Source organism: Silurus aristotelis (genome assembly GCF_946808225.1).
Source record: "Silurus aristotelis genome assembly, chromosome: 13".
Taxonomy (NCBI): domain Eukaryota; kingdom Metazoa; phylum Chordata; class Actinopteri; order Siluriformes; family Siluridae; genus Silurus; species Silurus aristotelis.
In genome coordinates this window covers 9219579-9238231 of record NC_139586.1, presented here as the reverse complement: position 1 = coordinate 9238231, position 18653 = coordinate 9219579, and the positions used below count along the sequence as shown (strand labels likewise).

General features: G+C 40.9%; 1 protein-coding gene across 7 annotated transcripts in view; it reads right to left on the bottom strand.

Annotated features, from left to right (window-relative positions):
- The window catches only part of naaladl2 (N-acetylated alpha-linked acidic dipeptidase like 2), a 318477-nt gene that overhangs the window by 174099 nt on the left and 125725 nt on the right, over positions 1-18653 (bottom strand). The gene's annotated exons all lie outside the window — the stretch shown is intronic.

The following is an 18653-nucleotide window of genomic DNA, read 5'->3' as shown; positions in this document are numbered from 1 at the left end:
ACACCATTGAGCCACTACAAGAAGCTAGGGACTGAAGACAGACCTCCATAATTTAGCTCTTGTACAAGCTTCAGTTAACATAACTGATGAGTATTGCTGTCCCTGGATGCATTTGTCGTCACACTTAGTGGAAGTACTTTATTAAAAATGGTATCAGGGAGAGAGAGAGAGAGAGAGAGAGAGAGAGAGAGAGAGAGAGAGAGAGAGAGAGAGAGAGAGTGCGCATTATCAAAAAGAAGTGTAACATAAAGCATGGAAATAAAGCTGTGCTTGTGCGACTTCATGTATTATGCAGATATGATGACAAATTGCACTATAGCATTGTAATTTCCAACTTATCTTGTGAAAGTTTCAAGTCTATGATTATAAAGTCACACTATGTTATTTTAGGACAGCTAGGTGGCAGCTTCACCCACTAATTTGCTTGAAAAAAAAATCAGCAATTGCTAAAACAGCACAGCAGCTGTGCTGGGACTTGGTTCAGGTTTTACAAATAGTACATAGTCACTGAAGAACAACATGTTTATTGACCTGCATAATGTCAATGTTTAAAGATATTAGTTTAGGAGTAGGGTGGGGCAATTTGCATTACTTTCCAAAATTTGTGAAAGAAATAATAACAGGTAAGCCAACAGAATATCTATCTATCTATCTATCTATCTATCTATCTATCTATCTATCTATCTATCTATCTATCTATCTATCTATCTATCTATCTATCTATCTATCTATCTATCTATCTATCTATCTATCTATCTATCTATCTATCTATCTATCTATCTATCTATCTATCTTAGGGGTGTAGCAGTACACAAAATGTACCTCGGTTTTTAAGTCACAGTCTGTTTCAATTTTGGTACATTTGGGGGGAAGAAATTCATTCAAAAAGACAAAAACATAACATTGCTTGGCAATTTATTTATTTTTTTTTCCTTTCCTTTATTTTTTACAGGCAAGTCATTAAGAACAGGTTCTTATTTACAATAGCGGCCTGACAAGTGGAAAAACCACTTAGGGAAAGGGAAATAGGGCTAAAATAAGTACAAAACATTAAAAATACATACATGTAAACAATTACATAAATACATTTTAAAACAAAATTATGACGACACAGTTTATTATAATTAACATTTGTAAACATCAATTTGAACAGTTTATATTTTAAATAAATAAAAAATGTAATGTTTGGTTAAATAATATATAAAATAATATTTAATAAAAAATATAATAGAATAAATAAATTAAAGAAAAATAAATAGAATAAATCTAATCAATGCAATAGACTTTTTAGCATATTGATTAACTTGAGTAATCAATTAAATTGGCACAAATGTAACTAATTAAATTAAATTAATGGAAAAAAAAAAATTAAAGTAAATATTTTATCAATAAAACATTTTAATCACATTACTGTACAATGCAAACGGAACATTTCCAGACTATGTTGAGACTCAAAACAATTGTTTATTGATTACAAATTATTTTTCAGTAATTATAATTTTTTTGTATCTGATTAAAGAAAGGACGTCCTGAAGAAATGTTTTGCATTGAAAGTTTTAATTTCACCTCTTTTATGTTTATATACAGTTTTTATAAATATGGTCAAACAGAAATGTGCACTGCATTAATCGCATATTAATAAAAATAAGTGAAAGCTGTTAAAATGAATTTACATTTTATATATATTTTTATGTATATTCATATAACAACAGAGTTGTTATATTAACATATATAAATATTAACATCTCTACTAATTATACATAATACTAGTATAATAGGGTTTTTTTTGTAAACATTTTCACCTTTTTTTTTTTTTAAGTTTTAAATTTGGTAAAATTTGTAATCTATTCCAAGACAAATATTTTATATAAAGCACTCACTCACTTTTTTGCATCTATAGTTATTCTTGTGATATATAACCATGATACATCTTAAGTATGAAGCATAAAAAAATCGCTCAGAATTAACAGATAAATTACAGAAAAAACAAATACAAATAGAGTTAAAAATTATTAATTATAAATAATAAAAATAAATAATAACTACATACAAATCCCTTTATGTCCAGGCCACACCCACTTACATTTTAAATCTAAAAAGACAGATTATCAGGGGGTCCATTTATTTATTTATTTATTTATTTATTTATTTATTTATTTATTTATTTATTTATTCAATTATTCATTTCATTTTTACAATCCACTAAGCCCCGAAGCATCTTGGTTTTTATTACACCAAATGTGTTCAGCAGGGAGTCTTCCTATTTACCTTTCTTTTTATTTCTTTATCATCAAAGACTCGCAAGGGCATTGTGCTGTCATGGCACTAAGACAATAAAACACAAAGATGAATGAAATCCAACAACCTCCAAAACCCCCAATCAAACAGATTGCTAACACTTTTACTCTGCCAACATGATACAGCCCTCAACAGTGCAATTCAATTCAATTCAGTCTTATTCATGTGTGCTTTTATTATTCGCCATCACCGAACAGCTATACACCTGGGCCTTTTCTATCAAAAGAGCAACACAGCGTAGTTGTAATTGAACACACATTCCAAGTGTGATTTTCTGCCAAATGATATGCTTCATGGTGCTGATATATAGTGTGTTTTAACAATAAATGTGTAGATCAGTTTCAAAAAGACATGTTTGAAAAACAAACCTAATTCTAAAAGTAGTAGTAATAAAGTAGAAGTATAGTTTTCTCAATAAGGAGTATGCTTTTTATGAGATGCATGAATTATTTTCCTGCTTACAAAATGAAGTGTAATTAATAACGCTGATGAAGCACCTTCACTGCAGACCTTTTACAAACTGTTAACACGTTATACATAAAAATTATGTTTTTAATTTCTTAAAAAATGCTGGGTTTGCAAACTGAATAAAAAGCAAATATAACAGTAAAAAATGTGGCAAATTAATGCTCAGTGAAACATACAAGGCATTCCCCCCCCCAAAAAAAAGGCTTGGGTAACTGCTTTCTGGGGCCTTTACAACCTGACCAGGTGTCAGGCTGGAAAAACTTAGCCGAAACCGACGTGACAGAACAAGGTTTTAATGATTAAACACAGAATCCACACAAATAGATACTAGCTGTTCCCGGGAGCAGGGTAAGATGCAGAATGTCTCGAGAGACACAGAAAGCATCCACAGTACCGACAAAGTCCATAGAATCAGTAATGTCCTTTAGAAAGGTAAAGTCCAACGAATCCGTAAAATTCTTAGAAGGGTAAAGTCCAACAGAAGGTTAGAAGGTTAGGAATAAAGCGGCAGGCCTTGAAGAATGCAGGTGTAACCCTCCAACCGGGAGCCGAGCCGATGTGGGATAGGCAAAGGGACCAGCTTGCCCATGGGCAAGTGTCGTGGGGTTTTTGACATGGCACAGACGGTGCAACTCTGAACATAATGAGCAACCTCCCTGCCCATTCCTGGCCACCAATACCGAACTTGAGTCAGGAGGAGAGTTCTTCTTTGACCTGGATGGCCCAACCCAGGAACTAAATGCACCGCCTTTAACAGAACTGGCCGACAGGTTTTGCGGACGAAGGTTCAACCCTCCGGGCACCCTGGGGGAAATGGCTCCTGTCGTGCAACCGGGTGGATCCCCTACTCTAGGTCCCAGGTGATTGGGCATATGAACACTTTGGGAGAAATAATCGGTTCAGGATCGGGGGGCTCATCCAGTCCATAGACGTGGGAGAGAGCGTCCGCCTTTCCATTGGTATAATGGAGATGGTATAATGGAACCGGATGAAGAACAGGGCCCATCGTGCCTGCCTGGGGTTTAACCTTTTCGCTTCAGGGAGGTATTGGGGATTTTTGTGGTCGGTGATAACCGTAAATGGATGCATCGCTCCCTCGAGCCAGTGTTGACATTTTAGCGCTAGTTTGTTAGCGAGGAGTTCCTGGTTCCCGATGTCATAGTTCTGTTCGGCCAGGGACAACTTCTTAAAGAAGAAGGCGCAGAGACGGAGCCGAGCTGGATTCCCTAAATACTTGGATAGAGCGGCCCCTGCCACCACAAACTGGAGTTTTGGATACGGGTGGCATAGAAGGAAAGGCGACGCAAAACCTTCTATTCGCAATTCCTTAAACGCCTCCTCAGCCTTCAGGAGAGTGTTCTTGCCTTCCCTCTGAGTAGGGAAGTTAGCGGAGTTGTTACTAGGCTGAACCCATGGATGAACCAGCCGTAAAAGTTTGCAAACCCCAGGAATCTTTGTAGCTCCTTTACAGAGGTGGGGAGCGGACAATCCCGTACCGCCTTCACAATTGATGACAGCAATGAAACTCGCACTTGGGGAGATTGAGCTAGAGGTGGTGTTTGCGCAACAGCTCAAAGACCTGAATCACCTGATCACCGGTCACGATGTCCTTGTGGTGTCCAGGAGAAGATGAAGATGTCATCTATATATACTATCACAAACTTGTGAAGAAAGGGTCGAAACACCTCGTTCATGAAGTTCTGGAATACGGCCGGAGATATTGACAGGCAATACGGCATGACCCGGTATTCGTAGTGACCGGCGGGGGTGATGAAGATGGTCTTCCATTCGTCCCCTTTGCGAATGCGCACGAGGTTGTATGCACTCCATAAGTCCAGCTTGGTGAAAACGCGTGCTCCTTGCAGATCTTTCAGCGCGGCCGGGACTAGTGGGAGCGGATACGGGAGTGGTGAGATCTGGGCATTTAGGTTCCGGTAATCAACGCATGGCTGAAGGCCTCCGTCCTTTTTCTCCACAAATAAGCCTGCTGGAGGGCCTGTTGGACGTATCCACAGCGGGTAAGAAGGGTAAATGAAAGCTTGGACATATGTAAGATATTGGTAGGGAAATTTACGGTACATTTACATTTACATTTGCGGCATTTGGCAGACACCCTTATCCAGTGTGACGTACAAAAGTGCTTTGAGTCTCTAGCAATGAATAAATCTACCCTGGTACGCAAGATTACAAACCTAATATAAATATAACTCTTAAATTCTACAAAGCAAACTTGAAAAGTGCTAATTTAAGTGTTTCAGGAAGAGGTTGGTCTTCAATCGTGGCTTGAAGATAGCTAGGGACTCCGCTGTATGGACATCTAGGGGAAGTTTATTCCACCACCTCGGTGCCAGAACAGAGAAGAGCCTTAAAGTATACTTCCCTCTCATTCTTAAAGACGGTGGTACCAGTTGAGCAGTGCTGGAGGATCTCAGACAGCATGGTGCAATGTGAGATGTGATGAGGTCTCTGAAGTAAGATGGTGCTGGTCCATTTTTGGCCTTGTAGGCAAGCATCAGTGTTTTGAATCTGATATGTGGCGCTACTGGAAGCCAGTGAAGGGAGCGCAGCAGTGGGGTGGTGTGGGAGAACTTGGGCCAATTGAACACAAGTCATCCAGCTGCATTTTGGATCATTTGCAGTGGACGAATAGCATTTAGAGGAAGACCTGCCAGCAGAGAGTTGCAGTAGTCCAGTCTTAAAAATGAAAAAAAAAATGAAAAAGCACCTGGGCAGCCTGTGAGGACAGAAATGGTCGAAACCCTCGGATGCTGTAGAGAAGAAATCGACAGGAACCACATTAAGCCACATTAGCGACATGTGAGAAGAAGGAAAGTTCATTGTCCATAGTTACCCCGAATTTATAAGCAGTGGCTGAAGGGGAGAGCAGAGAGTCATGAAGAGTTATTCGTAGAGTTTGACCTGGAGATGAATCACCTGGCATGACCAGCAGTTCTGTTTTGCTGGGGTTAAGCGGTACTTACCGCTGGGCGTGGAGATTGGGCAGAACATTGTGCGAAGAGATGTCCTCGCTTTCCACAGTATAGGCACACCCCTGCCACCAGATGACGCTCTCTCTCCTTCTTAGACAGCCTTTGAGAACTTACCTGCATGGGTTCGGGTTCTGGAGCTTATGTCAGGCTGGAGAAACTTAGCCGAAACAGATGTGACATAGAATGAGGTTTTAATGATTATACACAGAATCCACCCAAATAGATACTAGCCGTACTTGGAGCAGGGTAAGATCCAGAATGTCTCGATAGACACAGAAAGCATCCACAGTACCGACAAAGTCCATAGAATCAGTTATGTCCTTTAAAAAGGTAAAGTGCAACAAATCCGTATAATCCTTAGAAAGGTAAAGTCCAACGGAAGGTTAGTTCCACTAGGAGTAAGTCCATGAACGTTCCCTAGCGTAAACTATAAAACAGACAAGGGCTTTGAGGAAGGGCGGACCTTAAATAGGGATGAGTGGAGATGAGCGCCAGGTGCACGTACTAAGTATGATGGAGAGGTGCTGTGGGCATGCGAAGTGTTGAGGGAAGGCATGGAACGTGGTTCTCTGACACCAGTTGTATCAGGTGTATAAATTACATAATTGTAAATGGCTCTGGATGATGACTTCTCTGGATAAGCGTTCTTTAAATTCTCATCATATGTGTGTCTGTGTGTAACAGACACTCATAAGGCATAACTTTATGGTCGCCTACCTAATATTGTGTTGGTTCCCCTTTTGCTGCCAAAACAGCCCTGATCCATCAAGCAATAACAGCTTTAACTTTTTCAGCAACTTAAGCCACAGTAGCTCGTCTGTTCGAGCTCGGACAACACAGGACTGCCTTCACTCCCCATGTGCATCAATAAGTCTTTGCCACCCATGACCCTGTCACTGTTCCTTCCTTGGACTACTTTTGATAGATACTGAGCACTGTAGACAGGGAACATAACACAAGAGCTGCAGTTTTGGAGATGCTCTGACCAAGCCGTCATAATTTGGCCCTCATCAAACTCACTCAAATCCTTACGCTTGACAATTTTTATTGCTTTTAACATATCATATTTGAGGACAAAATGTTCACTTGCTGCCTAAAAAATCCCACTCACTAACAAGTGCCATGATGAAGAGATAATCAGTGTTATTCACTTTACCGGTCTTAATGTTATGCCAGATCAATGTATAATGTACATAGCTATTACTTCATTAAAGTGTTAAAGGCTGTTTAAAATATTTCCCTTTATTCCATTTAGATTTGTCTTTATTATTTTATATTTAAATCTGAATTGGATTTAACTTTCTTGCCAAGTATCATTTGTTGCATGTACAAGGAATTTATCATGGTGTGTCGGTGCTTTAAAAAAAAAAAAAAAAAGTTTAAAAACTAGTAAAATTTAAATAATAAAATGAACAAATAAAGATAAAGAAAATAACTATACAGTTTGTGCAGAAATTTGTACTTATTTTTCAGAATGTTAGTAAAGGTTTAAATATCTTTTATTTTTTAATTTTATTATTTTTTTTTTTTATTTACACAGATGATTAAAACTATTGAACAAAAAGACAGCCAAAGTCTCTCGCATTTAACAAAAAATAATGAACAAATAAAAAAGAATGGCCATAGTGACTGTAAATTTAATTCGAATTATCTCTCTTTGCATCCATGGTGAGCAGAAAAGTCACTTACTTTAAAAATGTTCAGTTTCAATTATTTAATTTTTTTATGTTTAATATGTTTTTCAGTTAACAATATTTCTGCTCTTGATACCAAGGCCGACGTTTCAACCATCTGTTTTTTACTATCATTGGACATTTCCTAATATTAATAATTAATAGTAATATAATATAATATAATAATTAATAATAACTCTTGATTATGTTCCATAGTTATAATTAATCCATCAGAATTCAGCGAAATGACATTCCAATCATTTTAAACTGCACTGTTGCTTTGAACCAAAACAGAATGAGGGATGGTGAAGCTCATGGCAATAGTGTGCAGAAGAACAACTCAAATGTCTGGGCTGATACCCACACAGCAGGGTGACATGCTCAACAGCTTGCCTTGGTGATGGATACCCACTCCAGGGCCTGAGGAATAGGCACTGTGCTCTCACACAAGCCGAGCTTAAAGATTGCTGTCTGCCCAAGTTTTCCATGATGGCACAGTTTTCATTTGGTGCCATCTGTTGCTGAGGATAATATAGATATCATACTAAAGCATCCCCGAGCTCGTGCCGAGAAAGTAAAAACAAACATTTTTGCTAAACCTCTCTCAAGGCAAGTGCTATGGGATTTTGGTTGTCAGCATTTTAAACTGATTATACTGTCAAACTAGATGTATTGTATTAGTGTCGACATATTTCATGTCGGCTTCATGTTCTTATCAATGTGTTCTCTCGCTACAGTGAGGAAAAGTAAGGGAGAGAATTTTGAAGTCGAACTCCTCACTATTGACATTTAAGCAAGTTAATTAAATGCAGTCAAGCAGCTTTGAGTGACAGTTTGTGTATCCTTCTTCCCGGTGAAGGTGGTCACTAGAGGTTACTTAGGCAGAGGCTACACCACCTGACAGAATCTGTCTGGGTTGCTATTGAACTGTGTCAGAATGCTGTTATGTATATAATTATATAATACCTGCATGATTATAATAGATAATAATACCTGCATCAATGAACCCAATGTCATGTTAAAAAGTATTTTATTTTTTACTTTATCCATAAGTCCCTAAAGAGACTTGTAGTTTTTAAGCACACAAAGCCAAATATGAAAGATTTTTCTGGAATCCTACAGATAAGTGCAAACAAACAAGGGCTGACCTTACTTTCTGTCTTTACTTGTATGATGGGCAGACTTTTGCTAATCTTTTTATTAAAGTTTTGAATGAAGACCTATCTTAGTTGAAAGTATGTTCTTCTAAGCAGAAAATGAAACATTTATTTACATATCCTTCCATCTGCAAATTGTCCATTTCCTATAGCTTACTCCACATACCCACAGCCAATCAGGGAGAGAGAAGGAGAAACTAGAGAATAATGGATGAATGTTAGTTATTTATTGATATTGAGTATGTTGTACCACAAACCACAAAGTTTTTTTATATCAATATCAATCATGAAATACTATCAGGGAGACGTCTTGGCCCAAATTTATTTTGCAGCAGGACAACGAACCCAAACACACAGCCAAAATCATTAAGAACTATCTTCAGAATATAGAAGAACAAAGTCCTTGACAACAACATCATCAACATCATTGAGTCTGTCTAGGATTACAAAAGGTTTTGAGACATACTATATCCACAAAATATCTGTGGTTAGTTTCCCAAGATGTTTGGAACAATCTACCTGAGTTCCTTAAAAAAAATGTGTGCAAGTATACAGAAAATAATTAATGTTTTGGAGGCAAAGGCTGGTCACACCAAATATTGATTTGATTTTACTTTCTTTTAATTTTCTTTCCTTTTTTATTTTACACTTAACTAAAACTCCTGCCACTACACTGTTGATGTCATTACTTTTTAGGCATTCTGATTTGCATTTACATTACATTAGAGTCTGGATTGTGCAATAAGAGACACAACCTGAAATTATATTTTCTACCAGAGATTTTGACCAAAAAAAAAAAAAATCAATAAATAATAAAATCACTGCCAGTAGTTTAGATGAACCTAGGCTAGGTATTCCTGTCAGCAGTACAATTAAGTGTAACAGAGTAAACAAACTAAATACTGCGCAAATTCCACACTGTATTAAAACACAAAGTATCTCACAAAAGTGAATATACCCCTCCCATTTCAAGAACAAACCAATGAAAAGGCATAGAAACTAACAAAAAATATCTAGTATTATTCTAGTTTATGTATGTATATATAGAAGTGTAGGATAGAGGAGGTTCGGGTGGGTACTTGGGTGATTCTGAAGGAAGAGTTTAGTAAGAGTGTAGTGTATGTGAAGAGAGTTTCTGATAGGGTGATGAACGTGAAGCTGGAATTTAAAGGGGTAATGATAAATGTCATCAGTGCCTATGCTCCACAGGTGGGTTGTGAAATGGAGGAGAAGGAAATATTCTGGAGTGAGCTAGATGAAGTGGTAGAAGGTGTACCTAGGAATGAAAGATTGGTGGTTGGGACAGACTTTAATGGGCATGTTGGTGAAGGGAGCAGAGGTGATGAGGAGGTGATGGGTAGGTATGGCTTTAAGGAGAGGAATGTGGAAGGGCAGATGGTGGTAGGTTTTGCTATACAGATGAAAATGGCAGTGGTGAATACTTATTTTAAGAAGAAGGAGGAGCATAGGGTGACATATAAACCTGGACGAAGGTGCACACAGGTGGGCTATGTTCTATGTAGGAGATGCAACCTGTTGGAGATTGTAAGTACAATTAGGGAGACAGTTAGAAAGGGACTTGGTGTGAAATCTGGAAATAGAAAGGAAGACAAAGAGTTGTTGTGGTGGAATGTTTAAGTGCTGGAAATCATAAGGAGAAAGAGGTTGGCAAAACAGGATTGGGATCGACAGAGTGATGAGAAAAGTAGGCAGGAGTACAGGGAGATACGGCAGCAGTTAAAGAGGGATGTGGCAAAAGCCAAGGAAAAGGCATATGAGGAGCTGTATGAGAAGTTGGACACTAAGAAAGGAGAAAAGGATTTATATCGATTGGCCAGGCAGAGAGGCCGATAGAGGAGTTATGATATTGTATAAGGCAGTCAGGTGTGGCAGAAAAGTATGTGAGGGTGGTGCAGGATGGACATGCAGGTAGTTGGCTTAGAAGAGGCAGATGTAGAGGACAGGGGGGATAATCCCCTGTGACGACCCCTAATGGGGGCAGCCGAAAGAAGAAGAAGAAGAGGATGGGCATCCAATATTAACAATTGACCACTTTCTTTGTGCACCGAGATTGCAGAATCTTTTGATGATTTAACATATTGTAACTGATGTGATATTCCAAGACTTCACAATTTGATGTTGAGGAACATTATTCTGAAATTGTTCAACGATTTGTAGACACTTTTTTTTCCATAATTGTGATCATCTGCCTATCTTTACTTCTGAGAGACTGACTCTAAGATGTTCTTTTTATACACAATCATGTTAATGATTATTTTTAATCTAATAGTTTGCAATGTCCCTCTATATGTTTCTTCCAGCCTTTTGTTTTGTTGGCAATTAAATTCAAAATGACCTATTTTTTTTCCCCTTTAAAATGGTACTCAGTTTAAATGTTTGCTATGATTTATATGTTTTATTTAAAAATAAAATATGAGTTTATGAGATTTCATTTGATGATTTATTGACGTTTTGTACAGTTTCACAACTTTTTTAGAATTGGGGTCATATATAAAAACATTGCTGAACATGAGAGGAATTTACCTTTGGCAGTCCATTTCAGGGCACCATACACACACATTTACATCTATAGGTAAAAATATTATTAAATCTTACTGCACTTATATATGCAATGAGTTGCTATACAAGTGCCATTGTTCACATTTTTGCTTGCATACCTATACACCTGAAAGATTAAGTGGCCTCCAGATGGTAAATCATAACCAAAACAGCCTTGTTTGTCTGTGTCTTAAATCAAAACCTTTTATTTAAATATATTAATTAATCTAGTAGACTGATACTTGATCATGATCCTCAAAAAACAACAACCTTTTGTTAGGTTTGAACGCTGCTATTAAAATTTACGAACTAACTGTAATAGCAGTCAACATTGATTTAAAATAATACAAAAAAGTTAGTGAGTTAAGACATATTAGTCCTTCTTCTTTTGTTGGCTGCTCCACCTCCTGTCTTTTAGTCAATGCCACTGTCTCTAAACCATACAACATAGCCGGTCTCATTGCAGTTCTATAAACTTTCTCTTTCACTCTTGCAGATACGCTTTTATCACAAATCACTTCTGCCACTCTTCTCCACCCACTCCACAATGCCTGTACTCATTTCTTCACACTTTCTTTCTTCTCTAACACACTTTCCATTACTCTTCACTGTTGATCTCAGGTACTTAAACTCCTCCACCTCTTCTCCCTGGAACCGCACCACTCCACTGCCCTCCCTCTCATTCACACACATGTACTTTGTCATACTCCTACTAACTTTCATTCCCTTCCTCTCCAGCATGTACTTCCACCACTCCAGGCTCTTCTCAACCTGCTCCCTACTCTCACCACAAATCACAATATCATCCACAAACACAAAACTCCGATCTGACCTCGTCCGTCAACCTGTCCATTACCACTCCAAACTGGAAACATGTGTGACATATGTAGTAGTAGTTCCCAAAGGATGCAAAACGCTGCATCGCAACACTTTGGGAATGCGTCCGCATTATTCACACTCTAAATCACGTGTGTAATCAACGGCAAGACGCGAAAGCTATGAAATGCGACCAGGAAGCTATAAAATGCGCACGCGATGGAGCCGACGCTAGCTTCTGCAAATGAGAAGGGAAGTGCGGCAGGGATGCAGGGAGTGCGGCTTGAAGATGCAGCATCTCGTTCCCTCAGGAAACTAAGGTTACCTAAAAAGTTTACCTTTCAGGAACTTGAGCTGCGTCGCAACGCTTTGGGAACAAAAGTCCAATCATGCCACATTGACCAGTCCTTGCCTAGTGTGTGAGAGCACATCCAGAGCACAGGAAAGAGGAGTGGCTCTGAGGTCAAGGTCATAGATCCTGACCAAGTTCAGTGGGGTGGAAGAGTCCGCAGCATTGCAAATGTCCTGGAGTGGGCCAGGCCGTAGCGGCCGCCACACTCTGAGTGGTGTGAGCCTTGATCCACAAAAGGAATTGGGAGACCAGAGGACTCATATGAAGATGAAAAAACATCGACAATCTACCTACTCAGAGTCTGCTTGTTGGCAGGAAACCCTTTCTAATAGGGGCGATAGCAGACAAACAGCTGCTCTGACTTCCTCCACGGACTCGTCCTGTGGTTATCGGCTTTGTTTCTCCTGGTCAGGGGCTTGAAAAGGAGTAAGGTAGAATGCCTGCAGCACGACAGGTCAAAGGAAGGCACTGGCCATGCCAGGAGTAAACTCCAGGAGAGACTTGGCCACAGAAAGAGCTTGTAGGTCCCAAACCTTCTTCTGTGAGGATATAGCCAGAAGGAAAGCAGTCTTAATAGACAGATACCTAAGGGCCACCTCGGCCAATGGCTCGAAGGGGGGCTCAGACAGAGCTGCCAGCACGACGACCAAGTCCCACACAGGCACTCTGGGTCGCGTCCCGGGCCTTGACCTCTGGGTGCCGCGCAGGAAGTGTGTCACAAAAGGGGGTGTACCCAACGACAGTGACACAATAAGTCGCAATAGTGGACATGTAACCCTATAGGGTCTGCAGTAACTTTAGCAATGAACCAACCCTGCAGTTGACTGGGTCCAATTAGTGGTGCTTGCACCACAACACACAGTGAACAAGCACCATTTAGTGGCATACCACCTCCTCATAGAGGCCTCCACAACTCTGGGTGGGGGTGAACCAGAGTACCCCCCACCTGAGAGAGGAAATCCCTCCTGGGAGGAATTTCCCAAGGAGGTTCCTCAAGGAGGGACACCAGGTCAGTGAACAATGGTCTGCCTGGCCATCGTGGTGCCTACAGGAGGAGATGGACTCCTCCCGGGAAACTCTCTCCAGACCTCCCGAAAGCAGTGCCATAGGGGGAAAGGCATACAAGCGTAGCCTCAGCCACATCTGTACCATGGCATCCAGCGCCAAGGGGGCTGGGTGGGTGAGGGACAACCAGAGAAGACAGTGCAATGTCTCTTGAGTCGCAAACAGATCCACCTGTGCCCTGTAAAACCTCCGCCATATATCCTCCACCACCTCTGGGTGGAGCTTCTATTCCCCGGGGTTTGGGCCTTGCCTCGAAAGGGTAATCTGTTCTTCGATTTAAATATCCTGGGATGTAGACAGCCCTCAATAAAAGCAGTTTCCTCTTGGAACACAGGAGGATCTGCCGTGCCAGCCTGTATAGAGGCAAGATCAGAGATCACTACTGCAGTAGTTGCCCAATCATCCAGCACCTCTTCACCACCACTGAGCCCCTGTCTGACCTGTTTCCTGAACCTTACACTGCAGTCTTCTCCTTCAGTCTCCACCATCTTATTCTTTTTTCAATCTTCACTCTCTTCTTCTTCTTTACCTCCAAAGCCATCCTACAGACCACCATTCAAAGTTGTTTAGCTACACTGTCCCCTGCCATTACCTTACAGTCTCCAATCTCTTTCAGGTTGCATCTCCTGCATAGAACATAGTCCTCCTGTGTGCACCTTTCTCCACTCTTATAGATAGATATATAGATAGATACAACTTTATTGTCATTGCATTGTACAGGTACATAGCAACAAAATGCAGTTTGGCATCTACCAGAAGTGGAAAATGTAGCAGTCGTGCAAAAGTGCAAATAAATATATGGCATATTTACAGCAAGTTACAGTGATATGTAAACATATGTGGAGTAAATAAATACAAAGGCAAGTCGAATAAACAGTCTACTATATATAAATATATATATATATATATATATATATATATATATATATATATATATATATATATATATATATATATATATATATATATATATGTAAATATATATACACACACAGGTTATATACACAAATGAATGAAATGTTGGGCAGAATGTACAGTAATGATATAAGTATACAAGGATAAAAATAGTGCAGATGTAATGAGGAGTAAAATATATACTATGTAATATGTACATGTATAGCATATACATATAGGTTATATACAGTGTTTGTTTTGTGTTTGTTTTGTGGTGATTTAGCGGTGTAGTGTAGAGTTCAGTAGTGTGATGGTGGATGGAAAAAATCTGTCCCTGAACCTGCTGGTTCTGGTGCGCAAGTTCCTGTATCTCCTTCGTGATGGAAGGAGGTTAAACAGTTTGTGACTGGGATGTGAAGAGTCCTTGATAATGTTGTGAGCTCTGCGCAGACATCTGCTGTGGTGAAGGTGCTCAATGGCAGGTAGTTGGGTGCCAGTGATGCGTTGGGCGGTTTTGACCACCCTTTGCAGGGCTTTCCGTTCACTCACAGTAGAGCCTCCGTACCATACGGTGATGGAGTTGGTCAGGATGCTCTCAATGATGCAGTGGTAGAAGCTCATTAAAATCCCAGGGGACAGATGAGACTTCTTGAGACTTCTCAAGAAGTACAGGCGCTGTTGTGCTTTTTTTACCAGAGCTGAAGTGTTCTGCTGCCATGTCAAATCCTCTGAGATGTGAACTCCCAGGAACTTAAAGCTGGAGACTCGTTCTACCTCAGTTCCATTGATGCTGACAGGTAGATGTCTCCTGCTGTTGGATTTCCGAAAGTCCACAATGAGCTCTTTGGTCTTTGTGGCGTTGAGAGCCAGGTTGTTGTTGGCACACCACGCTGCTAGATTGCGGATCTCTTTCCTGTAGGCCAATTCGTTGTTGTTGTCGATCTGGCCGACCACGGTGGTGTCATCTGCATACTTGATGAAGATGTTGGAGTTATACAGAGGAGCACAATCGTGGGTGAACAGGGAGTAGAGCAGTGGGCTCAGAACACAGCCCTGCGGAATGCCAGTGTTCAGAATAAGGGTTGAGGATACCTGGTTACCCAACCTGACAGATTGAGGTCTGTTGGTGAGAAAGTCCAGAATCCATCTGCAAGTGGAGGTGCAGATCCCCAGTTCACTGAGCTTAGTGATCAGTACAGTGGGGAGGACTGTATTGAACGCAGAGCTAAAGTCAATGAACAGCATTCTAATGTACGTGTTGCTTTTATCCAGGTGGGTGAGGGCTGAATGAAGAGCTGTGGAAACTGCATCCTCTGTTGACCTGTTCGGGCGATAGGCAAACTGGTGTGGGTCCAGTGTAGGTGGTAGGCCCGCAGTGAGGTGATTCAAGATCAGTTTCTCAAAGCACTTTATAGCAATGGGGATGAGTGCAACTGGTCGAAAGTCATTCAGGCATTCAGCAGCTGAGTGCTTAGGCACTGGTATAATGGTAGTGGTCTTCAGGCATGTAGGTACTGTGGCTTGGGCCAATGACAAGTTGAAAATGTCAGTAAAAACCTGTGCCAGTTGTCCAGCGCATGCTCTGAGAACACGTCCCAGTATGCCATCCAGGCCAGCTGCCTTTCGTGCATCCACTCTGCTAAACACTGAATAGACGTCCGTTGTCGTGAGTGAAAGTGGGCTGTAAGCAGAAGAGTCCGTTGTTGTGAAATGTCCTGTGCATTGGTCAAAACGAGCAAAAAAGTGATTGAGCTCGTCCGGTTGGAAGGCACTGCTGGTTGGTTGAGCTGTGCGTTTGTAGTCTGTGATGGACTGGATGCCTTTCCACATGCGTCTGGGGTCAGAGTTGTGGAAGTGCTCTTCTATGTGGAGTTTGTATGTGAGTTTTGCTTTCCTGATGCCTCTTTTCAGGTTGGCCCTGGCTCTGTTGTAGTCCTCTGCCCTGCCAGATTTAAAGGCAGCATCTCTTGCTTTCAACAGGAGACGGACTTCAGAGTTCATCCATGGTTTCTGATTAGGAAAGCATTTCACGTGTTTGACAGTAGTGACATTGTCAATGCATGTGTTAATATGGTCCAAAACAGATGAAGTGTAAATGTCCATGTCTGTGTGAAAGTCCAGTGTGGCCTGTGAGGCAAACATGTTCCAGTCAGTATCCTGAAACTGTAGCTGTAGAGAAGGAATGGCCCCCTCTGGCCATACCTTTACTGTCCGCAGAGCTGGTTTCACACGTTTGATCAGTGGCGTGTATTTGGGTAGCATGAACAAAGAGAGGTGATCAGACTGACCCAAGTGGGGGAGGGGAATGGCTGTGTATGCCCCAGGTATGTTTGTGTATACCTGGTCCAGTGATTTTGTCCCCTCTGGTAGAGCAGGAGACATTGCGGTGAAATTTTGGTAAAACAGATTTCAGGTTGGAGTGGTTGAAATCTCCAGCAACAACAATAGCTCCTTTGGGATGTACAGACTGCTGTTTGCTGATAGCTGCATGCAGTTCCTCCATAGCTAGCTTAGCATTAGCATCCGGCGGAATGTACACTGCAGTCACAACAATTGCTGAGAATTCTCTCGGTAAATAAAAGAGTCTGCACTTAATCATCAAATACTCTAAATGAACAGAGCAATGACTTTCAGTAACAGTAGAGTCCGTGCACCATGAGTTGTTAACATAAATGCACAGACCTCCACCTCTGCGCTTACCAGAGTCCTCTGCCGTCCTGTCCGCCCAAAAAACACTGCGACCCCCGAGCTCAATGGCGCTGCTGGGAATGTTGTTGTTGAGCCATGTTTCTGTAAAAATCATGACATTACATTCCTTAATCCGTTTGTGTGATGTTATCCGGAGCAGCAGCTCATCCATTTTGTTTGCAAGAGACCGTACATTAGCAAGGAAGACGCTAGGAATCGATGGTTGATGCGGGTTTAGCCTTAGCTTAGCCCTGATGCCGCCTCGCTTCCCCCTCCTTTGTTTACGGTCTCGCCGCCGGCGCTGTGGTCTCGCTGTCGGCCGAGCTGGATCAGCGGTCTGCGGTGTTCGGGCGATTTCCCGAGGGAGTTCAAAGTCTGTTGAAAGCCCGTATCTGTGAGAGTAGCCGATGTCTAGTAATGCTTGTCGGCTGTATGAGATGTGTGCAGGCTCGTTCTGAGTGAATAAACTCGCTGTTGATGGAGAAATTGCTACTAAATCGCAAAATCTGGAGAGACGCTGGGCCTCGCGTTGTGCACGCGCCGCCATCTTGGTTACTTTATATGTCACAATATGATTCTCCTTCTTCTTAAAATAAGTATTTACCAGTGCCATTGCCATCGTTTTAGCAAAATCTACCACCATCTGCCCTTCGCATTCCTCTCCTTAAGGCCACACCTACCCATCACCTCCTCATCACCTCTGTTCCCTTCACCAGCATGGCCATTGAAATCTTTCTTTCCTAAGTACACTCTCCACCACTTCATCTAACTCACTCCAACATTTTTTTTTCTTCTCTTCCATCTCACAACCCAGTTGTGAAGTATAGGCACTGATGACATTTATCGTCATCCCTTGAACTTCCAGCTTTACGTTCATCACTCTTCACCTCCACTACACTTTTACTGTACTCTTCCTGCAGCATCACCCCTACACTATTTATCTTTTCATCTACACCATGATAGAACACTTTAAACCCATCTCCAATGTTAATGGCCTTACTCCCTTTCCACTTGGTCTCCTGAACACAACATGTCTACCTTTCTTTGCCCCATCATATTAGCTAACTCTCTCCCTTTACCAGTCATCGTACCAACAGTTATAGTGCGCTCCCTAGCCTCCACTCTCCTACAAGTCTCCTTTCCAAGCTGTCTCTGTTGACGTCTTTCTCCTCTCTTTCTCTTTCTTTGGCCAATACTAGCCTAATTTCCAGCGTTGGCTAACAATACCTGTGGCAGTCGTTGGTAACCCAGGCCTCGACCTATCAGGTATGAAATTCTGATTTGTGATCTGCATATTTGATTTGCCACATGTTTTACGCTGGATGCCCTTCCTAACGCAACCCATCTTATTTTTCTGGGCTTGGGACCAGCACTAAGAGTGCACTGGCTTGTGCAAAGATAAATGGCTGTGTTCAAGACATAATATTATTATATATATTTTTTTTGCAGTCACAGTGTTACACAGCAATGATATAAACTGTGATTTTTCAGAAAAGAGAAATCTACTTTTCAATTAATCAGTTGGTGCACATATGATGCAACAAGTGACTACAGGATAATGTACATGCAGTGGCCAGCTTGTGTATAGGATATACAGTTAACAGCAAGTATAACCCAACCTTTAAGACAATAATGCATAGACAAACTACTGACATATTGTTTTATGTGAAAGGTAAAAAAAACACTGACAAAC